The 24,809-nt window shown below is 38.6% G+C and overlaps 1 long non-coding RNA gene across 1 annotated transcript; it reads right to left on the bottom strand.

Annotated features, from left to right (window-relative positions):
• LOC120515026 lies at positions 1 to 24,809 on the bottom strand. Its single transcript, XR_005630568.1, has 3 exons — positions 24,759 to 24,809; positions 168 to 315; positions 1 to 31 (listed from the first exon to the last, which is right to left on the bottom strand). It is a non-coding gene; the product is annotated as an uncharacterized LOC120515026 (long non-coding RNA).

The following is a 24,809-nucleotide window of genomic DNA, read 5'->3' as shown; positions in this document are numbered from 1 at the left end:
CCGATGATGGAAGGAGACCGCAGCCCCAAACCTGGAAAACACCAGTTTTCAATCAATCAATTACATTCGTCACAGGACTATAAAAACAATCAAGAGGGAACGAAGAGGGAGAAGAGAGTGGAGAGAGAAGGAGACTTTCATTTTGAACGACCACTAACCATCTGTACCTGCTGTATTCCACATCGTGCATTTCCATCCAGTTTGTTTTTCATTCCGCCAGATTTACTCCAATACCATCATCACAAAAGACCCCGGGGTCGGATTTCATCATCCACCACACGCCGAGGATACACAGTGAGGCTGTTCCATTTTGTTCTGGGAAATACAAACACTCCATATATCAGTTAACCAGTCATCTGCATTCAGGACAATTGTTACTCGGACTCAACTTCACAACCGTTTATTTTCCATATCTCATTCATTTTTGTTATTTGTGTTGTTTGTTATGTTACAAGGGCAAGGGAGGGTTTGTTATAGTCATATAGGTTGTTGACACGTTGTTGCTTTGGTGGAGGGATATTTATATATAATTTATTTGTTTTGCTATTCTGTTTCATTTAATACAATATATCAGTTTAAGTTTACATATCTGCTTGTCTTTTGTGCTTATTTACACCGTCGATTGTGGGGAAAAGTTTAATTTGTTAAAGGTACGGCCTTGATTAGATTCAATCTCAGTAATTAATCCAGACCACAGGTCTTGGAGGTGTAGCTGCCGGCCGGGTAACTATAACTAGTGCTCCGTTAAAATATTGTTGTAAGAACAGTTCTAAATGATGAAATCCTCAGTTCCCTAATGGGTAAAAACTCATTGGATGGTTTCCCAAGTGTTTTTCAAAGTGCACTTTAATATCTCAAATTCACTTGTTTCCCCCATTGAAACGCATTGGGCTAAATTGAAACTGAGCGTTACTCAATGATCCTTAACTTCTATGTGTTGAAACTACGTTTATCACATGTGAAATTGAGGATTCTAACAGAAATGTACTGTTTTGAACAGTTTCCTTCTGGTAAACAAGCTGTAACACTTGTAATATACTGAAAGTGCTTTTCAGCGCTTGAAACGTGCTATTGTGAATTCAAGTTACCTTCAACTATAACTCAGTACTCCGTCAAAATACTTTGGTAAGAACAGCTCTAAATGATGAAATCCTCAGTTCCCTAATGGGTAAGAACTGTTTGGATGGTTTCCCAAGTGTTTTTCAAAGTGCACTTCAACATCTCAAATTCACTTGTTGTCCCCATTGAAATGATTTGGGCTAAACTGAAGCTGAGTGTTACTCAATGATCCTTAAAGTGCACTTTTCATACTTTTACTTAAGGGTACTTTTACAAGTTTAAATCACACCAATATAGAAGTTCTTTTTATACTCTATTGTGCCCACATTTCAGAGCACAATAACGTTTGGGGCAATTGGTGTCAGTGGTCTTTGTGATGACCCAGGTGTGTTTCTTTCCTTAATTTCCTTCACTGTAGGCTTGCTTCTACCGTTTGGAGTCTGTAGTTGCCATTGTTCAACATTAAGACAAGAGCTGTGCCAATAAAAGTCAAAGAAGCCCCATTATGATGCTGAAAACCAACCATAAAACCATTTAGGACATTTGTAAAACCTTATGATTACCTAAATCAACTGTCTGGAATATCATTAAGAAGAAAGAACACACTGAGCTCAGTAATCACAAAGGGACTAATATGCCAAGATGACCTCCACTACTGAACACAGAAGAATTCTCATTATAGTAAAGAAAAAGACCTAAACACCTGTCCAACAGATCAGAATCAGTCTTCAGAACTGAAGATGCTGATATGGAGATGTCAGACCGTACTATCTGCAGAAGATACCATGAACAGAAGTACAGAGGCCACACTGTAAGATGCACACCACTAGTTTGTCACAAAATTAGGATGGCCAGATAACAGTTTCTACAAAAGTATGTTAACGAGCCAGTAGAATTCTGGAAAAAGGTGTTATGTAGAGATGAGACAAAGATAAACCTGTATCAGAGTGATGGTGAGAGCAACGCATTGGGACAAAAGGAACTGCCTAAGGTCCAAGTCATACTGTATTACCTCATCTGTTAAACATGTTGATGGGAGTGTTATGGTTCGGGCATGTATGGCCTCCACAAGTACTAGCCCACTTATGTTCATTGATGTTAAAAGAGCTGATTCTGAGGTGTATAGAAACATTGTATCTTCTCAAGTTCCAGTAAATGCCTATAAACTCATTCAATGGCACTTCATACTACAATCAGGTAATGACCCCAAACATATTGCTAAGGCAACGCAGGAGTTTTTCAAAGCTAAACAAAATGGAAAATTCTAGAATGGCCAAGCCAGTGATCCATTTTAAATCCAATTGAGCAGGGCTTCCATATGCTGGAGAGAAAACATAAGGGGACATGCACCTGAAACAAGCAACAGCTGAAGATGGCTGCTGCATTGGAGGCTTGGCAGAACATAACCAGAGAAAATATTCAGCATCTGGTGATGTTTATGAATCACACATTTCAAGCAGCCATTGCATTCAAGTGAAATACAATAAAGGACTAAATGTGATGGCTTTAATAGACCTGCCATTGCTGTGTTCTTAACATTATGTTGCGCTGAAAATTGGGGGGGAGGTTTGGGGGCAATGCATACAAAACGTGTATTTACTACCTAGTGTGGCCAACATATATGCAAATACCATAAATGAAAGTTTGATATGTGCACTTTAATAATGTCTGAATTGTTTGATTAGTAATTTTTAAACTGTGGAGCAGAGGGGTAAATCAAGGAAAAATGTGCCTTTGTCCCATGCATTATGGAGGACACTACATGTATGTATAAAACACCACTTTAGCTCGCCATTAGTTGTATAGATCTACTTAAAACCTCCAAATCAAGATAATTTTAAACATGCCTAAATGTATACTCTGTAAAAACTGTTGCTGACTCCTAAGTGGGTACAGATATTCTAGCAATGCTCATTTAGCACAGCACCGTGAATAAAATAAGTAGCCATGATAAATTAACCTGCTAAGCTATTCACCGTTGGACCACATGGTTTTCTGGGTACACTTTTAATGTTGTCATGTAGATGTGGGGTGGGAGTGGCATAGTATTTACCACTATTGCCTCTAGACTGCTGCATTTGAATCCTAGCCCCACAACACTTCCTGTGTAGAGTTGCCTGTTCTTCCCATTACTGTGTTTTCTTTAATTGTATTTGAGTTACCATTCCACATTACAATTTTTGAATGTTACAATAATGAAGAACTCTAAATTTCCCCAGTATGATTTAATTGGGTTTGCGAGTATGCTCTGCGATGTACTGGCACCTCCACAGGGTTTGTGCCTGCCCTGCATCAAATACTACCAGGATAGCTACTGATACCTGACAAACCTGAATGGGTAGGTGCTGGGGAGGGGTGTGTGAAAATAAATATATGTGTGTGTATGTGTGTGTGCTTGTTAGTCTAATGAAAGACAAATATATAAAATCATAACTATGATATATAAAAATGGAAAAATAGTCTAGCAATATGCAGTTTTACTCCAATACAAAAAGATAATTACATTTTCTAAAGTTAATGTTAAAGAAACTTGAGTTTAAAACAACCAAATAAACATTTTGTTAAATTAAATAAACAGAAAACTAAAAGCAAAGTGATAATAAAACAAACAGAAATTAAAACTGTATGCTTAAACTAACTTAAATAAAATAGTGGAAGTGAAAAGTTTTTTTTTTTTTAAAGTTTCAGCACATCTTGCAAATCAAGGACGGCACACCAACAGTCTTTCTAGTAATCAATTATTAAAGCATGGCATGAAAAACCTATAGGCGAATCCTTTGAAAAATTGACATTAAAGTAACCCCATTAGTCAATTTTATGGCCTGTCATTAACGCACAGTTTCATGGTTATTCATTTTGAAGCTTCTCTGGTTTTTGGGACACAAACAAGAGCAACACTGATGGTGTGGTTTAGAATGAATCAGGTTCACGATCAAGCTGACAGTTTTTTAACAACTTTAATATACTGAACAAATCATGCTGTTTTTATTTTATGTAAAGTTTAAGTGTTTTGATGACAGTATAGCAGAAAATGTATATTTGAGAAATTTTTTTGTGCCTGGTTTGATTTTTGTCATGCACCTGATGCTGTTGGATTAAGCTATGGTGCATTAGGTAAATTTAATCGAGAATGAATAAATGAATGAATGGAGGAAAAATATTATTTGTTTAAAAAATTGACATTCAGTATGTTTTTGGCTGACAAGCATATTTGAAAGTGTCTCGACTTTTAGACTGATGCAAAACCAGGGTTGTCATTTTTAGCAATTTTAATTCCAAATTTTGCTGAGTTTTAATAATCTAATATGTTAAAATTACATTTCTTATGTATTTAGCTTCTAATCATGGGCAGCATTCAAGATATATGTTATATTAATGAGTGAATAAATAAATAGTTTGTGATTTAATAGTTAAACAAATGGCTAATTAATAAAAACATTTTCAACTTTGTGCTGTAATCCATAAAAATGTATTATTTTATTGTATTGTGTGTGTATATATATATATATATATATATATATATACACACATACACAGTGATGTGAAAAACTATTTGCCCCCTTCCTGATTGCATGTTTGTCACACAAAATGTTTCTGATCATCAAACACATTTAACCATTAGTCAAATATAACACAAGTAAACACAAAATGCAGTTTTTAAATGATGGTTTTTATTATTTAGGGAGAAAAAATCCAAACCTACATGGCCCTGTGTGAAAAAGTAATTGCCCCCTAAACCTAATAACTGGTTGGGCCACCCTTAGCAGCAATAACTGCAATGAAGCGTTTGCGATAACTTGCAATGAGTCTTTTACAGCACTCTGGAGGAATTTTGGCCCACTCATCTTTGCAGAATTGTTGTAATTCAGCTTTATTTGAGGGTTTTCTAGCATGAACTGCCTTTTAAGGTCATGCCATAGCATCTCAATTGGATTCAGGTCAGGACTTTGACTAGGCCACTCCAAAGTCTTCATTTTGTTTTCTTCAGCCATTCAGAGGTGGATTTGCTGGTGTGTTTTGGTCATTGTCCTGTTGCAGCACCCAAGATCGCTTCAGCTTAAGTTGACGAACAGATGGCCGGACATTCTCCTTCAGGATTTTTTGGTAGACAGTAGAATTCATGGTTCCATCTATCACAGCAAGCCTTCCAGGTCCTGAAGCAGCAAAACAACCGCAGACCATCACACTACCACCACCATATTTTACTGTTGGTATGATGTTCTTTTTCTGAAATGCTGTGTTCCTTTTACGCCAGATGTAACGGGACATTTGCCTTCCAAAAGTTCAACTTTTGTCTCATCAGTCCACAAGATATTTTCCCAAAAGTCTTGGCAATCATTGAGATGTTTCTTAGCAAAATTGAGACGAGCCCTAATTTTCTTTTTGCTTAACAGTGGTTTGCGTCTTGGAAATCTGCCATGCAGGCCGTTTTTGCCCAGTCTCTTTCTTATGGTGGAGTCATGAACACTGACTTTAATTGAGGCAAGTGAGGCCTGCAGTTCTTTAGACGTTGTCCTGGGGTCTTTTGTGACCTCTCGGATGAGTCGCCTCTGCGCTCTTGGGGTAATTTTAGTCGGCCGCCACTCCTGGGAAGGTTCACCACTGTTCCATGTTTTGCCATTTGTGGATAATGGCTCTCACTGTGGTTCGCTGGAGTCCCAAAGCTTTAGAAATGGCTTTATAACCTTTACCAGACTGATAGATCTCAATTACTTCTGTTCTCATTTGTTCCTGAATTTCTTTGGATCTTGGCATGATGTCTAGCTTTTGAGGTGCTTTTGGTCTACTTCTCTGTGTCAGGCAGCTCCTTTTTAAGTGATTTCTTGATTGAAACAGGTGTGGCAATGGAGGTGGCTACGGAAATTGAACTCAGGTGTGATACACCACAGTTAGGTTATTTTTTTAACAAGGGGGCAATTACTTTTTCACACAGGGCCATGTAGGTTTGGATTTTTTCTCCCTAAATAATAAAACCATCATTTAAAAACTGCATTTTGTGTTTACTTGTGTTATATTTGACTAATGGTTAAATGTGTTTGATGATCAGAAACATTTTGTGTGACAAACATGCAAAAGAATAAGAAATCAGGAAGGGGCAAATAGTTTTCACACCACTGTGTGAATATATATATATATATATATATATATATATATATATATATATATATATATATATATAATTATGTATATATAGGGAAACACTGCTGTTAACTGTCTTTCTTTTTCCACTATGTGGCTATGTAGCCTAACGAGCATGATGGCTACCAGGTGCCTAGAAAGAACATGGACCCACAGCAAAGAATTCATATTAAATGGGAAAGAATTGCCCGGGAGTACTTTGAAGCAGATATGCAATCATTGATGCAGCTGTATGATTTGTTGGAACTAAACTTGTAAGAATGTACCAATTTAAAAACATAATCAAACTGTTTCCATAAAGAAGTATATAAAGAGGTTAAAGATCATGACATGCTGAAAAATACACAAATCTACAAAGGTAAAATGACAGATTACACTGGTCAAAAAGCTACCTTTTTCTCAGCAGAAAGCTGTTGTCTGGTCACCTATTGCACTAAAAGAGAAACATCATGCTGGCACAGATATTTACTGAATGTGTAGGAGGTGTGTAAAGTATGTGCTTTTTTAAAGCAACTGAACTGTTTGATTGGAAGCATTAAATGCCTACCACTTCTTGCTCAACTGGAAGAATCCTAACTCACCTCTTTTAAGTCAGTTGATAACTGATGTTTTATATTACCTAAAATTGGAAAAAAATAAATTTTCACTTACAGGATCTGTACAAGATCTAATAAACAACATTTTAGAATAAGCATTTAAATTGAGGAAGAGGATTCTCTCCCCTCCTTTTCTATTCCATTGTTATTTATTTTTACTATTATAAAAGTGCTACTCTGCTAGCTCTCTTTCTCATGGGTGGGGGTTGATTTGTTTAAAACCAGTTTTGTTAAACTTGACTTGCATGTATGTAATGTTTTTTGATTTAAATAAAATAAAATATTAAAATAAATGCCTACCACTGCCAAAGAAAATAGCCCACTTCTTGAATAGATGAAGGACATAGTTACAATCCAATTTTTTATGGGCACAAATGCATATTTCTACAATCCCTATCTTAATCTTCATGAAACAGTCTTTTTAGGATAAAAACGATTGAGGTAATTCACAAAAATAAAATAGAAATGATCACAATTTCACAAACTAAATTGACTAAAATTATTGGGGAAAATAGTATAGAAATGCAAACTTAAATTTAAAAGAAAGAATCTAAAATAAAAGTAACCTTGATTTGTATTTGACTCTATTAAAGGCAACATGTCTACTGACTTAAATTTATCTTGCTACCCTGAAAGAGAAACAACATATAAACAATTACAATAGCTCTGAACCTGAACTATTTATATTCATATCATACTACTACATTTATTTTTGCTACTTCTATGTCCACTCCTTGGTTTATTCTATAACTTGTCTCAACCACAGTGAGCGGTCACCGATTCAGTCCAGGACCAAATGATTTGAATAATAAACTACGTCTAGAGTGGCACCTCGCAAATTTTATTCCAAAAGAACATACTATTGTAATGGTCAACAGGAATATGAACCAAGAAAAGACCTACAGTGGCATACTGTTGGTAATAGAGATTTACTTAAATTCCACTTTCTCATACTCTTTTGGATTGTGGGCTCCAAAGCCCATCCTAGCAGCCCTGAATGCAAGGTTAATATAGATTAGCATGAAAATTTCCTGACAGCAGAGATAACTTTTTTTCGCTCCACACACACATCATCCCTAGGATTGTGACACCTGTGTGGTTGGGGACCTGGTTGACTCCACGATCTTTAGAGTAATACTGTGTGGATACAAACACATGGCAAATGTGTCTAAAAGGAGGGCCCAGACGATGAGCAATCCATAGTTTATTTCTGATGAATGTTCTAATTAAACTGGAGAATCACCAAGAACACAGCTACTGCAGCCAAGCTTGGGAGTGCTGTTTGGTGGTGAGTGCTCTGTCCCAGGGTGACCCCGTAGTCCTGTTGAGTCCTGCAAAAAACAGTTACATTGAATGATCATGTGTGCTCATACCTCACAAGGCAAAAGGTAAGGGTCAGGTGCAATGTTAAACAAGAATAGTATAGACCCATGGATGCTAGACCTTGGCAGAAGAAATTTGGGACTTGAAACATTACCTCTCCTAGTAGGGAAGAAGCCAGAACTTGTGTGGGAGGCTGAAAAATGCCTGTTATATATAGCACTGTCACATTCACCTCAGCATGCAGATTTGGCTTTGAAATCAAACTTTTTGAACATAGGTGTTCTTTCTCAAACTATGGTTGCCCTGTGGGTGGGTGGATGCCTACCATTTGGATTTGCTTCTGGAAGACTACAGTATGCACAAAACTATTCAGAAACTCTGGCCTTTTTAGAGGTATTGAATGCAGTGCTGGAAAGGATATCATCTACTGACTTGGGGACTATGCAGTTATTAGAAATGATCTGCTTGATGTGAATCCAAATGGGGAACTTTTACTGGATTTCTATGTGAGTCATAGATGAGTTCCAGCAAACACCACCCTCAAACCCAAGGTTTGAAACATATCTGGTACTAAAGTACCTTGAGCTACGTTCATTAATCAACATTGTGTTGCATCATCTAATTTGAGGCTGCATGTTCAGGACATCTGGTTAAAGAATGATGCTAGGCTGTCATTTGGCTCAAACAGATAGAAAGGCCTTAAAGACCCAAATGGGTAGTGAGGATATGCAAGGAACTACTATGAAATGTGTCTGTTCAGAATGTGTTAAGCTTCCACCTCAATAGAAGTGTATTCTCCTTCTCTAAAGAGGACATCATGTATAAACTGTCTGAGTGTACCCTGTTCTAAAGCTCAGCTGCAGGAAGCTGTGGCCAAAATTCATTGGTACCAGCTAGGATTTGACGGAGACCAGGGCATTAGAGTGGTCTCCAGATTTGACTGAAAGGTAACAGCAGGTCAAATCAAAAACCTGTGGGTGAGGGGAGTTTGATGAGGTCATGAAGAATGAGCTTCATTTAGATTCTGAGGTTCTGGCAAGCCATTTGATTACTCGGAGATGGAAGACAGGACATGATCAAGAATTTTTCAGCAAGGGTGGAGTAGTATTGACATCCACTGAGAAAATCTTCAAGAGGTAAAAGTCTATTTTATATAAAGGTTCAGGTTCACTTGTCTAAGAAAATTTGCATAAATCTCTGTCTCTTGTTCACACAGTTTTTTTTTCTCAGACATTAAGATTGTTCTAATTTTTCATACTCTATGAATGAAGCAGCAGCTACAGGATAAATACACAAATGTGAATGAAAAAGTTCTTATTTTACATTATTAATAGTGTCTAGTGATTGTCTTTTTATAGAAGATTTTTTAAAACAGATTTGGGGAACAAACTGTTAGGAAGAAAATGAATTACACATACACATTTTGAAAACAATTAGTAAGGAACATAAGCACAGTCATGCAGGTGTAACAGCAGTGTACTGAGCCTTAAGTTTTATATATATGCTCAGTTCAGCGACAGTGGTGAGACAGTGCCACTAAGCTTCTAACAAAAAAGACTTGACTTGTCAATACAATTTATAAAGTGCTTATTTAAAAGATCTCCTTTAAATGACTAGATTGTGTTTGTTTTTCTTAATCAATCTCCTAAAAATCTCTGATTGTAGTGAAACTCTAAATATAAGAAAAAAAATATATATAAAATACTAATAAAGAACTTAAAATGATACAAGCATTTATCACTGCGTGTATTATTATAACAGCTCCAGTTTCATAAACTATATGAATTACTGAAGTTTCTGAAGCTGAAAACCTCAAAAAAAAGAAAATGTTTTAACTCTAATGCTTGAGCACAATACATATTCAAAGTTTCATTCTAGTCGGCAAGTATATGAACCATTCCCCTTCATATGCCAAAGTGAATATCATGGGCTACAGAATCCAGTCATGTTATGATGTCTATTTAAGATAACTCAAAGTATGAATTACCTTGGACATCAATAACAGATCAGTATGTTGTCACTATGGAGAGATTCGTAATCAAAAATTGAGAAGTAACAGTGTGTGGTATAGCAGACAGAATAGGAAATGAAAAAATAAAGATAAGGAACATCTGCAGAAAAGAATGTTACTCATGTGATGAAGAATCATCATATCCCATATTCCAAGGAGAATCTCAAGCTAATAAATTCAGACAGAGGAGAAATTTAAGGACTGTGGATAAAACATTAATGCACCACTATGAGCCAGAGTCCAAACAACAGCCAAATCTATGGAAAAATGTTGATTCATCAAAACATAAAAAATCAAGATGCAAACCAACGCTGACAATCTTCTTCATCGTTGGGCTGCTTCTGTTAGGGGTTGCCACAGAGGATCATCTGTTTCCATATCTTCCTGTCCTCTGCATCTTGCTCTATCACACCCACCACCTGGATGTCCTCTCTCACCACATCCATAAACCTTCTCTTAGGCCTTCCTCTTTTCCTTTAACCTGGCAGCTCCATCCTTAACATCCTTTTCCCAATATACCTAGCATCTCTTCTCTGCACATGTCCAAACCAACTCAATCTCACCTCTCTGATTTTGTCTCCCAATGGTCCAACCTGAACTGACCCTCTAATGTACTAATTTCTAATCCTGTCCATCCTCGTCACACCCAACGCAAATCTTAACATCTTTAACTCTGCTACCTCCAGCTCGGTCTCCTGTTTTTTGGTCAGTGCCACCATCTCCAACCTGTCCTGTAGGCCTTCCCTTTCACTCTTGCTGATATCCGTCTGTCACAAATCAGTCCTGACACCATTCTCCACCCACTGTACCCTGCCTGCACTCTCTTTTTTCACATCTCTTCCAAACTCCCTGTTAATCTGTAATATATTGATCCCAGGCATTTAAATTCTTCCACCTTCGCCAAGTCTATTCCCTGCATCCTCACCATTCCTCTGACCTTTTAGTCTTATTCACACACATGTATTATGTCTTGTTCCTGCTGACCTTCATTCCTCTCCTCTCTACAGCATATCTCCACCTCTCCAGGGTCTCATCGACCTGCTACTTACTCTCACTACAGATCACAATGTCATCCGCAAACATCATAGTCCACCTGTCCATCACCATTGCAAATAAGAAAAGGCTCAGAGCGGATTCCTGATGTAATCCCTCCTATACCTTGAATGCATCCCACTCCTACCTCAGACCTCACCACTGTCATACTTCCCTCATACTTATCCTGTACCACTCTTACATACTTCTCTGCCACTCCAGACTTCCTCATACAATACCAAAACTCCTCTCTAGGCACTCTGTCATATGCTTTCTCTAAGTCCACAAAGACACAATGCAACTCCTTCTCTCCTTTTCTATACTTCTCCATCAACACCCTTAGAACAAACATTACGTCTGTAGTGCTCTTTACCAGCATGAAACCATACTGTTCCTCTCTAATCATCAGCTTTCTTCTTAACCAAGCTACCAATATCCCATTCCATAAGTTCACACTGTGCTCATCAATTTATCCCTCTGTAGTTACTACAGCTTTGCACATCCCCCTTATTCTTAAAATTCAGAACCAGTAGAATTCTTCTCCACTCCTTAGGCATCCTCTTACTTTGCAAGATTGCATTAAGTAATCTGGATAAAAACTCTATTGCCATCTCTCCTGAAAACCTTCATGCTTCCACAGGTATTTCATCTGGACCAACAGCCTTCCAATTCTTCATCCTCTTCACAGATAGATCTCCTTGCTAATCCAGTAAACTTCCTAACTCACTATCTCCACATCATCCAACTTTCTCTGTCTCTCATTTTCTTCATTCATCAGGCGCTCAAAGTGCTCTTTTCATCTGCTCAACACACTCTCCTCTCTTGTGAGTATGTTTCCTTCTTTATCCTTTATTTACCTATCTATATATCACTCTAACATGCTGTACATCTTTCCCAGGTCAGTCCCTCTGTCTAGCCAATCAGTACCGGTCCTTTTCTCCCTCCTTAGTGTCCAACCTCTCAAACAACTCATCATATACCTTTTTTTCAGCCTTTGCCACCTCTCTCTTCACCTTATACCTTATCTCCTTGTACTCCTGTCTAATTTCTGTATTTCTCAGACTATCCCACTTCTTCTTTGCCAACCTCTTTGTTTGTACACTCTGCTGTACTTCCCGATTTTTTTGTTTTGTTGTCCTCCTTCCTCTGTCCAGATATCACACCAAGCACCCTTCTGTATCCCTTACCATGTCTGCTGTAGTTACCCAGCTATCTGGTAACTCTTCACTGCCACCCATTGCCAGTCTTACCTTCTCCCTGAACTCCACCTTACAGTCTTCTGTAGCTCTGCCCTCACTCTCCTCCTGTTCTTGATATCAAAGGGTCATCCTACAGACCACCATCCTATGATGCCTAACAATGCTTTCCCCTGCCACCACTTTGCAGTCTCCAATCTCCTTTAGGCTGACCCTTCTGCATAGGATATAATCTACCTGTGTGCATATTCCTTCACTCTTGTATGTCACCCTGTGTTTCCTCACTCTTCTTAAAATATGTATTCACCACATCTTTGTTCATCCTTTTCGCAAGACCCACTACCATCCGACCTTCTTCATTCCTCTCTTTGACACCATACCTACACATCACCTCCTCACCCCCTCTGTTCTGTTCACCAATATGTACATTGACATTTTCTCCAATCACCACTCTCTTTCCCTTGGGTACACTCTCCACCACTTCATCCAACTCACTCCAGAAATCCTCTTTCTCAACCTAAACCAATTCTGGCAATATATCACATGCATATTTTTTAATAAACAGAATTTAGCTGATATTGATTGAATGCCTCAAATCCCAACATAATCAGTTAATATTATTCTGATCTCCTTTGGCTTTGATGCAGTCAGTCAAGAAAGCTGTCACTAATCCACTATCTACTTCACAACAATACCTCACTCACATGTCATGACTGTTCTGCAAAACTTTGGATATCAAGAAATGCCACATCCACCCTGCTCTCCAGAACTAGGGCCTCATGTATAACGGCGTGTGTAGAATTCACACTTAAACAGGGCATACGGACAAAAACTGAAATGTGTGCATGCACAAAAAAATTAAGATGCAAACAACCATGTGTAAGTGTGAAAGGAAATGCTTGTGCACATGCCTGTTGCCCCACCCGACTCCTCCCAGAAATATGCCTCAAATTAACATAAAAAGCCTGTTATGTTCAGCATTTTGTGAAAAGACAAAGGGGTATGCAAAGTTGAGACAAGGAAAAACATACTATTTGTTGGCTTAAGCAGTGTTATTAGCAACAAAATTAAAGTAATGGAGTGATACAGCGTGGCGGCGATACTCGAAAGTTCAAGTTCAGAAAGTTGCAGAGTGCCTGAAATAAAAAAAAATTAGTGGCCAGATGTCAAAGTCGAGGTGAAAAGGCAAGTTGTAACCCACCGTCAGAGTGTCATATGGAAGGGTATTATAGGACAGAGAAAAGAAAAAAAAATTAGGGGAAAAAAAGGTTGAAATGTAGACTTTAATCTCAAAACTTCCACTTAAATCTCATAGTTTATTTTGTCATGAAAGCAGAACGTTGTAAACTTCATCTTAAAATCAATGTTTAATTTACTAGAGTTTCTCAAATCCCATCATAAGCAAAGTAGCATGTATTCCCCAACCTAGTCATTAATCACTATGTGCCTCTTAAACGGGCTTTCTCTTTTGTAGACAGGAGCGCGCAGGCACTGACCCCCACACAAACTAATTACATTCATGATACTACAGCTCTCTGAACATTTTAGCATAGTAAGTTTATACTTGATATCATTTTCATGATCAGCTGCTATGCAGCTATGATTCCACACACAAATACAATGGGTTAAAATACTCTGAGTGGTGCACTGAGAGTAACAATGCTAACGCAGCTATGGTATTTGGAATAGTTTGTTCATTCCTGGCACCATTATATTGTTACAGAATAATTACAATCATGTGAATTAAATTGTAAACGTTATGCAGTTAATTACGATACATTTGATAATTCCCGCTGTGAATCTGAAAAAAGGTAGCACACACAGAAACAAAAGCACTGCTTTGATGCTGGGTGCTGCAAGTTTGCAAAACCGAGCTGAAATGTGCATATGCATTGGGTAGGGGTTTCCTGCCATGAGAAAGTGCGTGGCTTTACGGCAAGTTTAGTTTTTATACATTGTGATGTGAGTATGGCCCCTTGACTTGTGTAACTACCATGAGTTCCTGATGTAATGTCAGCTACAAAAAAGTGGTCACACAATCAGGAGAAATGTTTTATTTGATTGGCACAGAAAAGCTTATTGAACATTATAAAAAGAGTATTAGTGTTAACATGGATTATGCTAAAAAATAAAATGCGTTTTGTTTTTCTGGTGTTTCTCATAATAGGTCAGGCTCTCAGGACCTTTATATCAACCCTTGTCCAACTGAAGTCAGATCAGTTGCAAGGCTAACAAAATCCATTTATGTACGAAAAGCACATCTCACAGACTGGTTCCTAAATAATAAGTATCTTGAAACAGTTGTGGATGTTGACATTTATGATATTCTATTCTGTTCTTTAAGGGCTTCTGAAGTATATTAAACTTTTAAATCTGGTAACTCTATTAGCCATCCACTAGATGTAGTTCCACTGAAGTTTTCAGGCATTGCCTGAATTCTTTGTAGCATGGAATCCTCTTTTGCATCAATCATCCATTTTCTGTTGTGCTTTATTGCACAAAAATCTAAAATTTACAAAGTAAGGGATTGACTCTTCACCTGCAGTTGCCATGTACCTCAACAGTTAAATTTAACAATAAAAAATATTTTAGCCCTTCAGGGAAATTGCTTTACTTGTTTCCTCAAAATCATGACAAACTACATAGCAATTATGGATGAAATAGTCAGTAATTCCTCTGTGGAGTTCAGGCATTCATATAGCAAGCCAGAGTTTGTTAGGTGTATGCGACCTTCTTTAGTCCTCTCAGGACTACCAAAAAAAGACATCAATCAATTGTAACTAGTGCAGAATGCAGCTGATAGAATCTTAACTCAGAAAAGAGCACCCCAGTTTTGATGTCACTACATTGGTTACCTGTGTCATTTAGAATTGACTTTAAAACACTGCTTATGGTTTACAAAGCATTAAATAATTTCACTCCATCTTATATTTCGGAATGTCTTATACCTTACACTCCAAATCATAACCTTAGATCTTCAAATGAGTGTCCACTTAGAATTCCAAGAGCTAAACTTAAAAGAAGTGGTGAGGCGGCCTTCTGCTGTTATGCACCTAAAATCTGGAATAGCTTGCCAATAGGAATTTGCCAGGCAAATACAGTGGGGCACTTTACAACACTGCTGAAAACATATTACTTTAACATGTATTCAATTAATTATCATTCCTGGTGGCTCCAAAATCAGTACTAACCCCTACTTTCTCTTCTGTACTTTTTAATACTTTGATGGATTAAAGGCCAGAAGTCCACATAACCGTCATAATCAAATTCTTCCATGAGAAACCTAAATACAATGAGGGCTAACGGATGTAATTTATGTTAGGTAGAATGTCTAAAGGGGGCTGGGTGGTCTCATAGACTGGAACTCCTGCAGATTTAATTTTTTCTCCAGCCGTGTGGAGTTTTTTTTGTTGTTTTTTCTGTCCTCCCTGGCCATCTGACCTTATTTTTATTCTATTTTAATTAGTGTTCCCTAATTTTAATTATTTATTTTGTCTTTTTTCTCTTTCTTCATCATGTAAAGTACTTCGAGCTACATTATTTGTATGAAAATGTGCTATATAAATAAATGCTGTGGTTGTTGCTGTTTAGGAGCCAAATCCACATGAAGACAATCTCTCCAATACTTTGAAGCATTTTACCAACTACTATAAACTACTCTATTCTGACTGCTATAATCTGATCTTTTTTAATAAAACAATATACAGTATAATTCAATATTGTAGGAGACAGGCAACAAATTACAAAGGTAATAAACCCCTGCACACATCCAGAAATGCTGTGATTAATATTTAAAAAAAATAATTAAATATGGTAAATGTTTCACACTTTGACAGTTTTTGTGCAAGCTTTACATTAACTAATATGTTTCAAGATATAAATATATTGGCTTAAGTAGGTCTTAAGCTAAAATAAATTTGGTTTCTGATCGGTAAATTTTCTGCTATGCATAAGGAGACCAATTATCCCAGTTTTCCCAGGACCATCATGGTTTTGACATTCTAAACACTGCATCCCAGTCAAACCATCTCTGGGATGCCTAAAGTCTTGGTATGTAAAAGGAACTGTAACATCCATGTGTGGCTTTAAAAATAAAAACAATAGAGACTGAAAACAACGTCTTGGTGTCAAATGGATACCGCATAAAATACCACAAAAGTGGATAAATCCCACAATCTGACAGCACTGTTTGTAAAAATGAGCAGTTTACAGATACATAGATCATCTCCATACAGCTCACCTTTGAAATTAAGACACCCCCACAACTGTTAACAGGTAATGTTTGACTTTCGCCATTGTATCAAGATAGTACTAGTTTATATTTCATTTTTTATCATTGTGAATCTTTGATAATTAAACTGATAATGATGGCAATAGCAGCAAAACCCAAAAACCACCAAAAAAGAAAGTTTAAATGCCTGCAATACTTTAACTGGAGGAGAGCTGCAAGTTAAAGTCAATTTCATGTTCGACGCTATACTTTTGTTACTATATAAAAGAAAGGAAATATGTCCTAAATCCATCAGAGTAATTAGATCATGTATTATTGGAAAAGGGAACAGAAAGAGTGAAAATATTGTGCTACATCAACATACAGATTTTTTTAAAAACTAGTGGGCTTCGCTCGCCAACCCCTTTTCCCCCCTGCCAACGGCCACCTCTCTGAAACCCCTCTTAAACGGTGATACAATGGGAAATATATTTTAACTCCTCTTTGCTCAAGCAGCTGCTGATGTGCTGCTGCTGCCCTCACGCATGATCTGCATTTCGCTCGCCTACCCCTCCCTCCCCTCTGCGAGCGGTAGGATCCGTTGAGAAGAGCGTGGCTGAGCACACCCCAAGGTGACGAGGCCGCTCCTCTGACACCTATCTTAAACAGCGATACCTTAGGAAAAAAATTACAGGTGTTTTTTTTCACCTCCTCTTTGCTTGAGAAGCTGTTGGCTTGCTGCTGCTGCTGCATGCCGCGTGATCTGCATTTCATGCAAAGCTTCGAATGTTTAAAAGCCTGTACAGCACCTGAATATTCAATCTCTTTTCGCTGTTTCCTCGAGTAATATTTTTATATTGTTTGCGCTAATGCGATCTTTTCTCTCATTTTTGGAGACTTTTGAATTTCCTACTTCCATTATCTCTAACCTGCTCTGCATGTGTATCACGGGACTTGCATCTGAAGGTTGCAAGTATTATGTGACTTGTCAGTCTCACGGGAAGTGAAAGTGTCTCTCTTCAATAGATCTATCTTTGAAAGATCACGTCTCGTCCCCGGGAAAAAGTCTTGTTGCAAGTTTTTTTTTTTTTTGTATAATAGAGATTTAATAGTTATTTCATTAATTTTACTGCATTACATACAGTTTAAAAATTCTATATATTTGTATCTTATCTAAAAAGAAAATTATAAAAAAAAAAACTAAAAAAAAATTATAACTAAAAGGAGTAAAATTATATTGTGCATTTATTATTTGAAATGGTGCAGAAATATTTTTACAGAGTAATTGATTTTTTGAACAGTAAATATAAAATAAAACGAAGGCTGTTTAACTATATTATTAAAGTACTAACGACTGGGAGCCCGATCGAATCGGGCTACAAATTCTGCGTTTGTGAAATCCATATTTTCTCTGCAAATAATTATTTGTTTTTTTAAGTCCTTGAAAGGATTTTGTTATCATGGCACTGATTTGTGCTTAAAATAGACCTTTTTGACCGATGTAATGAAGAGCTTCCTGTTTAAACAGGTTTGCGACACGTGAACTTGACAGTTCGACACACCTCATTTGATTTTTTCTGGCAAACAAATTTTCAAAACAAACCGTATTTCACGACTCTAATCAGAGTCGGAGTAATAATTATGTTGCCGTGGTCATTTTACATCTGAGATCGGCTAAAATTTAAACAATGACCGCTGTTAATACCCAGCCGTTATTACTTAGTTTGCCAATAGATGTCAGAAGGACAGATGCCAAAACCAAACTACCCAAAGATAGATTGACGTACAAATGCCGATATGTTCTAAGTTACTTATGGTTCTGGAGCTGTCGAAGAGTTTAAGTCAGTCGACAATGTTAGTCCTGGAAAGTACGCCCCACCAAACGAACGTTCCAAAAACCAACCAAACTTACTGTTATCTGCTCGAACCAACACCGACTTACTATGCTCGGCCATCCAGCGGCGTCACTGAAGCGTTCGAATATTCTTAGCCAATCATGCAATACTGCGTCCGCGTGTGCCACCTTATGTTCTAACTACAGAGGCAGAGTCCCATTGCATGGTTCTAACTTGTACTGAGTCGAGGTATTGATGCGAACACCATACATACAAATAGTATCAAATTATATATAAGGATATGTTAGTTTTTGTATATAAAATTAGTAAATAAAAATAACATCTTGTATATTAATCATTAAACAGGGGGGCTGAAATAAAGGCGAGTGGATTAAGTAGTATAGGATTTTAAGGAAAACAATTTGACGAGGAGGAGGTGTTAAACCAAGCTATATGAAGAAACTCTATTAGGCACATTGAACCCACAGGACTGTGGGAAGTAAAGAGGAAAAAGATGAATTCCACATTAAAAAATAAAATGTATATAACAAGAAATAAAAAATACAGTACAATGTAGCTTACAATGTTTACATTTCCAGCATTTATTTACATTTATATTCATAAGACATACTTAATAATGCTTTGAAATCACTTCACTTTTTTGTCCACATTGGTACAAGAAAACCCCCACTGTTTGACTTGTCTTGATTACCAGTTATGAAAGATGTCAAATATTTTGGGGTTTCTCCCCATCTCTTTTAGGCCATTTTGGACTGTATTTTGTGAAGGGAATTACTGTACACCTTTATGATAAAGAGTAGACCGATTGGTGTCTTCAGCAAAAATGATCAGAAGGACTTAAAGTAGTGCAAGCTACATAAACAACCCAAGTGGTGCACCCTCTAATGAGACATGAAAGGGTTAAAGTTACTCCTTTTTAGTACAAAAAAAAAAAGTAGAGACTGGTGATACAGCATGTGGAGTGTCTTTTTATGTTATTTTGAGGTTTGTTCACAAAAATTATATTTTGATATTCGATTATTTGCCAGTGGTGCCAGCAATCTCTCCCACAAGTTTAAAAATAACAAATTTCAAACATATGCATGTTGGGTATCGTTTCAAGGTCAACGATTACAAATATGTCACTTTTGATCTTTTATTAGTGGAGAGAGAAACAGAGAGTGAATAATGAAAAATTTATGTTACTATCCAGAATATTTAGACTTTAAACATTTAAATTAAGGCACACGTTTTACTATTTCAAATATATGACACAACCATTCATGTTTATTACTGTATGTACTTCTGTCTCATAAAGTAAATCATTACATTTCTTATGAACACCGCGATTAAGGCAGCTTACGCTAATTCAGATGATTTTGTCTATATACAGGTATATATTATACATATTGTATAAAAAAATATAATGATGTAGTGACAGACGGCACTGACATCTCAGGAGGCTCTGCGGCGATGCACCTAAAATTAGACTGTTAATTGTGATTTCTTTCATGATGGGTTTCAAACAGTTATATTTAATGTTGGTTTATAGCTTTTGGCAATAAGAGTGTTTTATTGAAGTCTAAAGGATTGAGTTTGCCAACCACCACTGACTCATGTTGCCTTGTGTATGACTTCTGGTATCGGAACTAAAGAAAGGACAATTTAAATATTGCCATCTGTAGTGATTGTATTATAACATTACCAGTATTAGGAAAACAGTAAAGAAAAAGTGTTTACTTGAAAAAATGAATGTGTCTGTTTGTCACACTGGTGTTAGGAGTGGGATGATCTTTTTGAAACAACTGACACTGAAATGGACGATTTAAGCAAGAAAGCACAATACTGGTGACAGAGGCAAGGTGAAGAGACCTCTGAGGCAAAAATATTGGCTAGACTGGAAGCAAAATCCAAATTCAGTGGGAGCGAAGCTGCGTCTGGCACTGTTCTTCTCAGGACCAACTCAGGCAACTGGCAACACTCCAGAACTCCCTAATGTGAATGTGGGCCACTATGATGGCACTGCTCCATGGTAACCCTACTTCAATCAGTTCTAGCTGGCAGCCCGGCACAACAAATGGGATTCTGAAGAGGTGGCAGTACATCTCACTTTGGCACTGGATGATCATGCTCGTGAATTGCTAGTGGAATTTGGACCTGTTGAATGTGAAAACCTCAAGTACCTCACCACTGCTCTACAGCAGCTCTTTGGCCATCGTTTTGTTAGTGAAGAGATGCAAAACAGGCTACTGACTTGCTGCCGCAAGGACAAGGAGACCATTGGGGCCTTTGCAGCAGATATTAGCCATTATGCCCATTTCAGATTCTCTACTTTTCCTGCCTCAGCTCAAGATGAATTAGTGCTGTACGCTTTACTGCACGTCTTAGAAGCTCTGCCTTCAAGTATGTCTCTCTGCTCTTCACTAGCTCCACCAGGCTGTCTCCAAAGGTGAATGTGAAGGTGACATTCTAAGAGTAAATGCTAGAGAGACGCCCTTCAGCTGTCAAGTTGACGTTACGTTGCAGTGCGATTAGTGTGCAGTTGAGGATGGGCTTTATACACCAGAGGCCTCTGTTCAAATGGTAGAGCCCAATGGGAAAAAGACTACCAGATGATGGTGTTGTGTGAGAAGAAGACACAGTAAGTCCTGTGACTGCCGGAATACTACAGAAACAAGCACCGCAACGTTGGGAAACTTTCAATTGATGATATATTGAGGAGAACGCCATCTCCATTTGCTAGTCCCCTCACTATACAGCATGTTGGGTGCCTTGGGGACACACTAGGCCTCATTCTCATTACAATAGAAGCCTGCTAAAATGCCTGTAAAGGACACTTTACTCAACTATGGCATGGAAGACAGCAAGTTGACAAAACATGCTTAACCATCCAGTCACCACCAACTGCCCCTGGCACTGCTCACAGCTACCACTCTGGAAGAGAAAAATTTATATATTAGCATAAATAGACATAAAAGTAATTAAAAGCTTCTGAAACGTTAGATTAAGCATAAATTAGAATTGTAAGCAAATAAGATAAGTCAAGCAAATTGATAATTAAAAAATCAGTCATATTGCATTATTTTTTAAGCTTGAAGCAGAATTGCTAGTGTGTGAAAGGAAAGACAGGACAGGAAAAGGATGATGCAAAGAAACTGCCTAGGACAGGAGAAGGAGGGGTGTGCAGCCTGCTGCAGTGCCACCAACTTCAAGTTCTGATCATTGATGGCAGACATTGAGCAGTCTGCCAGTCCTCACCAGCAGCTTCAGAAGCCAGCCGACTGTAGCCAGCTATAGTTCTGCCAAATGAGCAGTCAAAGCCAAGACCCGAAAATGCCTGCCAACTACAGACCACTGTGTTATTGAGAACCAGAACCTCTCCAGGCTGTCATCCCACCATCTAAGAACTCCGTAGTCGCAGCAAGACTGGGCTGGAGCTCTGCGAATAGCTACTAGTTGATGAGCTGCTCCAGGAATTTACCGACACCTTCGCTGTGGAGGACAAAGACTGTGGCCACTCCAATTTGGTACAGCACATGATTGACACAGGTGATGCAGCACCAATCAAGCTCCACCCACGTCACCTGCCTTTTGCCAAACATGATGGCAGCCCAGAAACTACAAAGAATGGTGGAAGCTGGAAAGTCTATGGACAGCACCAGTGGTATTAGGCCAGGAAAAAAAGATGGCAGTTAGCGCTTCTGTGTGGACTACAAGCAACTAAATAATGTGACCAGGAAGGACTCCTACCCATTTCCACACATTGACAATACACTTGATCACATTGCCATGAAATGATAAGTGGGTACTGGCAGTTGAAACGGTCACCAGAGTCTAGGCCAAAAGCAGCATACTCCTTGGGTGAGGGGCTGTGGCTATTCAAAGTAATGTCAGTTGGCTTGTGCAAAATCTCCTCCACCTTTGAGCACCTAATGGAGAGGGCCCTTGCTGGCATACCCTGAAGCAAGTGTGTCATCTACCTGGATGACCTTCTTGTCCACTCCCCAACATTTGAGGGGGCCATCCGGAATCTGAGACAGGTATTCTTGGCCATTCAATAAGCTGGTTTGTGTCTGCACCCTAAAAAGAGTCACTTGCTCCAACAAAATGTTCAGCTCCTTGGCCACATTGTGGGGCCCAATGGAGTAACCACGGATTTTGCCAAGGTTGCTACTGTTTGAGAATGGCCAGTTCCCTGTAACATAAATTAAATGAAAAGCCTTGTTTCTATGGTACAAGGTTCTTGTTACACACTGACCATGCTTCTTTGACCTGGCTACTAAGTTTCAAAGAACCTGAGGGCCAAATGGCTAGGTGGCTTGAGAAGCTAAAAGGGTTTGATTTTCAACTGCAGCACAGAGCTGGGAGCCAACATGCCAACTCCAGCACTCTGTCTCACCACCCATGTGTAGCAACTGACTGCCACCACTGCTAACGGCCCGAAGGAGGTGAACCACTTTTGACCACTGCCTCTTGTCTCTGGCCTGCCAAAGGAGCCACACTGGTAACACTGTACTTGGCTGAAGTAGGCAGAGCACAAGCTGCAGATTCAGTGCTTTCAAAGGTTTGACAATGGGTTGTGTCTGGAAGCACACCAGATCACAGAGAACTGTCACTGATGAGTACTGCGGCAAAAGGCTACAGGTCTCAGCCTAACAGCCCTGCACTACACAACAGCATCTTATATCACAAATGGGTGCAGCATTCCCGGGGAGCACCATACTCCAGTTGACCTCGTCTTTGGGTGACCACCTGAAGTAAAGATTCCTGGTGTACCTGGTCTGGAGTATCTGATCCAGCTCTGGGACAGGTTGGAGACAGCCCACAAACTTTCTAGTAGCCAACAGAATGAAGTCGGGGCATCGCCAGAAAGGAGATCATGACCATCGTTGTCTGGGGCAACCTTTTGCTCCTGGAGACCAGTGTGGGTTTTTTAACCCCTGCCGCAAAAAGGGATTGTGCTCAAAGCTTGCCAGCCATTGGGAAGGTCCAGGTACTGTCCTGGAAAGACTCTCTGAAGTAGTGTATAAGGTCAGGATACCCGAAAGGAAGAAGTTAATGGTGCTCCATCAAGACCAGCTTGCACCTTTCAAACACAGAAGGCGGCAGAAGTCACTGACATCCCACCAATCCATTTGGCATCTCCAGAGCCAACAGCCTCACCTGCTGATCCTTCCCAAAGACATCCTCCGTCCTGGCATCAGGATTTTATTGTGGACTGTGGCGGTGACGAGGACAACTGAAACCCCTTGGGTTGGGACGATGTTTCGACGGACAGCACTGAAATCACAGGAGGCCCTGCAACTAAAATTAGACTGATAATTTAGATTTCTATACATACTTATTACTATTACTACGATTTATTATTACAGTGATCCCTCGCTATATCGCGCTTCGACTTTCGCGGCTTCACTCCATCGCTGATTTTAAATGTAAGCATATCTAAATATATATCACAGATTTTTCGCTGGTTCACGGATTTCTGCGGACAATGGGTGTTTTAATTTATGGTACATGCTTCCTCAGTTTGTTTGCCCAGTTGATTTCATACAAGGGACGCTATTGGCGGATGGCTTAGAAGCTACTCAATCAGAGCACGTATTACGTATTAAATAAAACTCCTCAATGATATATGATATGCTTCCCGAGCGGTGCTTGATTGTTTGCTTTTCTCTGTCTCTCTCACCCTCTCTGCGCCTGATGGAGGGGGTGTGAGCAGAGGAGCTGTTCGCACAGAGGTTATTTGCCTAAAGGATACGGGCGCTCCTCTAAAAAAAGCGGTTTTATCGCGGTGCTTCGGCATACTTAAAAGCCCACAAGCACGTATTGATTTTTTGTTTGTTTGCTTTTCTCTCGCACTCTCTCTCTCTCTCTGACATTCTCTGCTCCTGACACGCATTCTTTGAAAAGGAAGATATGTTTGCATTCTTTTAATTGTGAGAAAGAACTGTCATCTCTGTCTTATCATGGAGCACAGTTTAAACTTTTGACTAAAGGGTGTTATTTCATGTCTAGAGGGCTCTAATAGTGTCAACAGTGTGGGAGAGTTTAAGGGCTTAAAATATATAAAAATAACCATACAAACACATGGTTTCAGTTGGTTTCCATGGTTATGCGACATTTTGTCCTAATAACAACTTTATAACGAATATAGCATCACTATCAGAGTGAGCATTATGACTGAAACTAAAAGGCTCATGTTAACTTTTCAAACTTTACTTATTTCCTCAACTTAATTCTATACATCATTCCAAAAAATCCGCCTATAACGTCATTATCAAAATAAGTGCACTAATGTTCCTTTATTGCTTTAACGTAAGAAAAGCATAAATGCAAGTTTTCACTAAACAAAATTACCTTGAACTGGGTCACTCACGATACCGCCTGCTATGCAGAATGTAATTGCCG

Source organism: Polypterus senegalus, chromosome 14 (genome assembly GCF_016835505.1).
Source record: "Polypterus senegalus isolate Bchr_013 chromosome 14, ASM1683550v1, whole genome shotgun sequence".
NCBI lineage: Eukaryota > Metazoa > Chordata > Cladistia > Polypteriformes > Polypteridae > Polypterus > Polypterus senegalus.
Note: the sequence above shows the minus strand (reverse complement) of the source record. Positions and strands in the feature narration are given on the sequence as shown.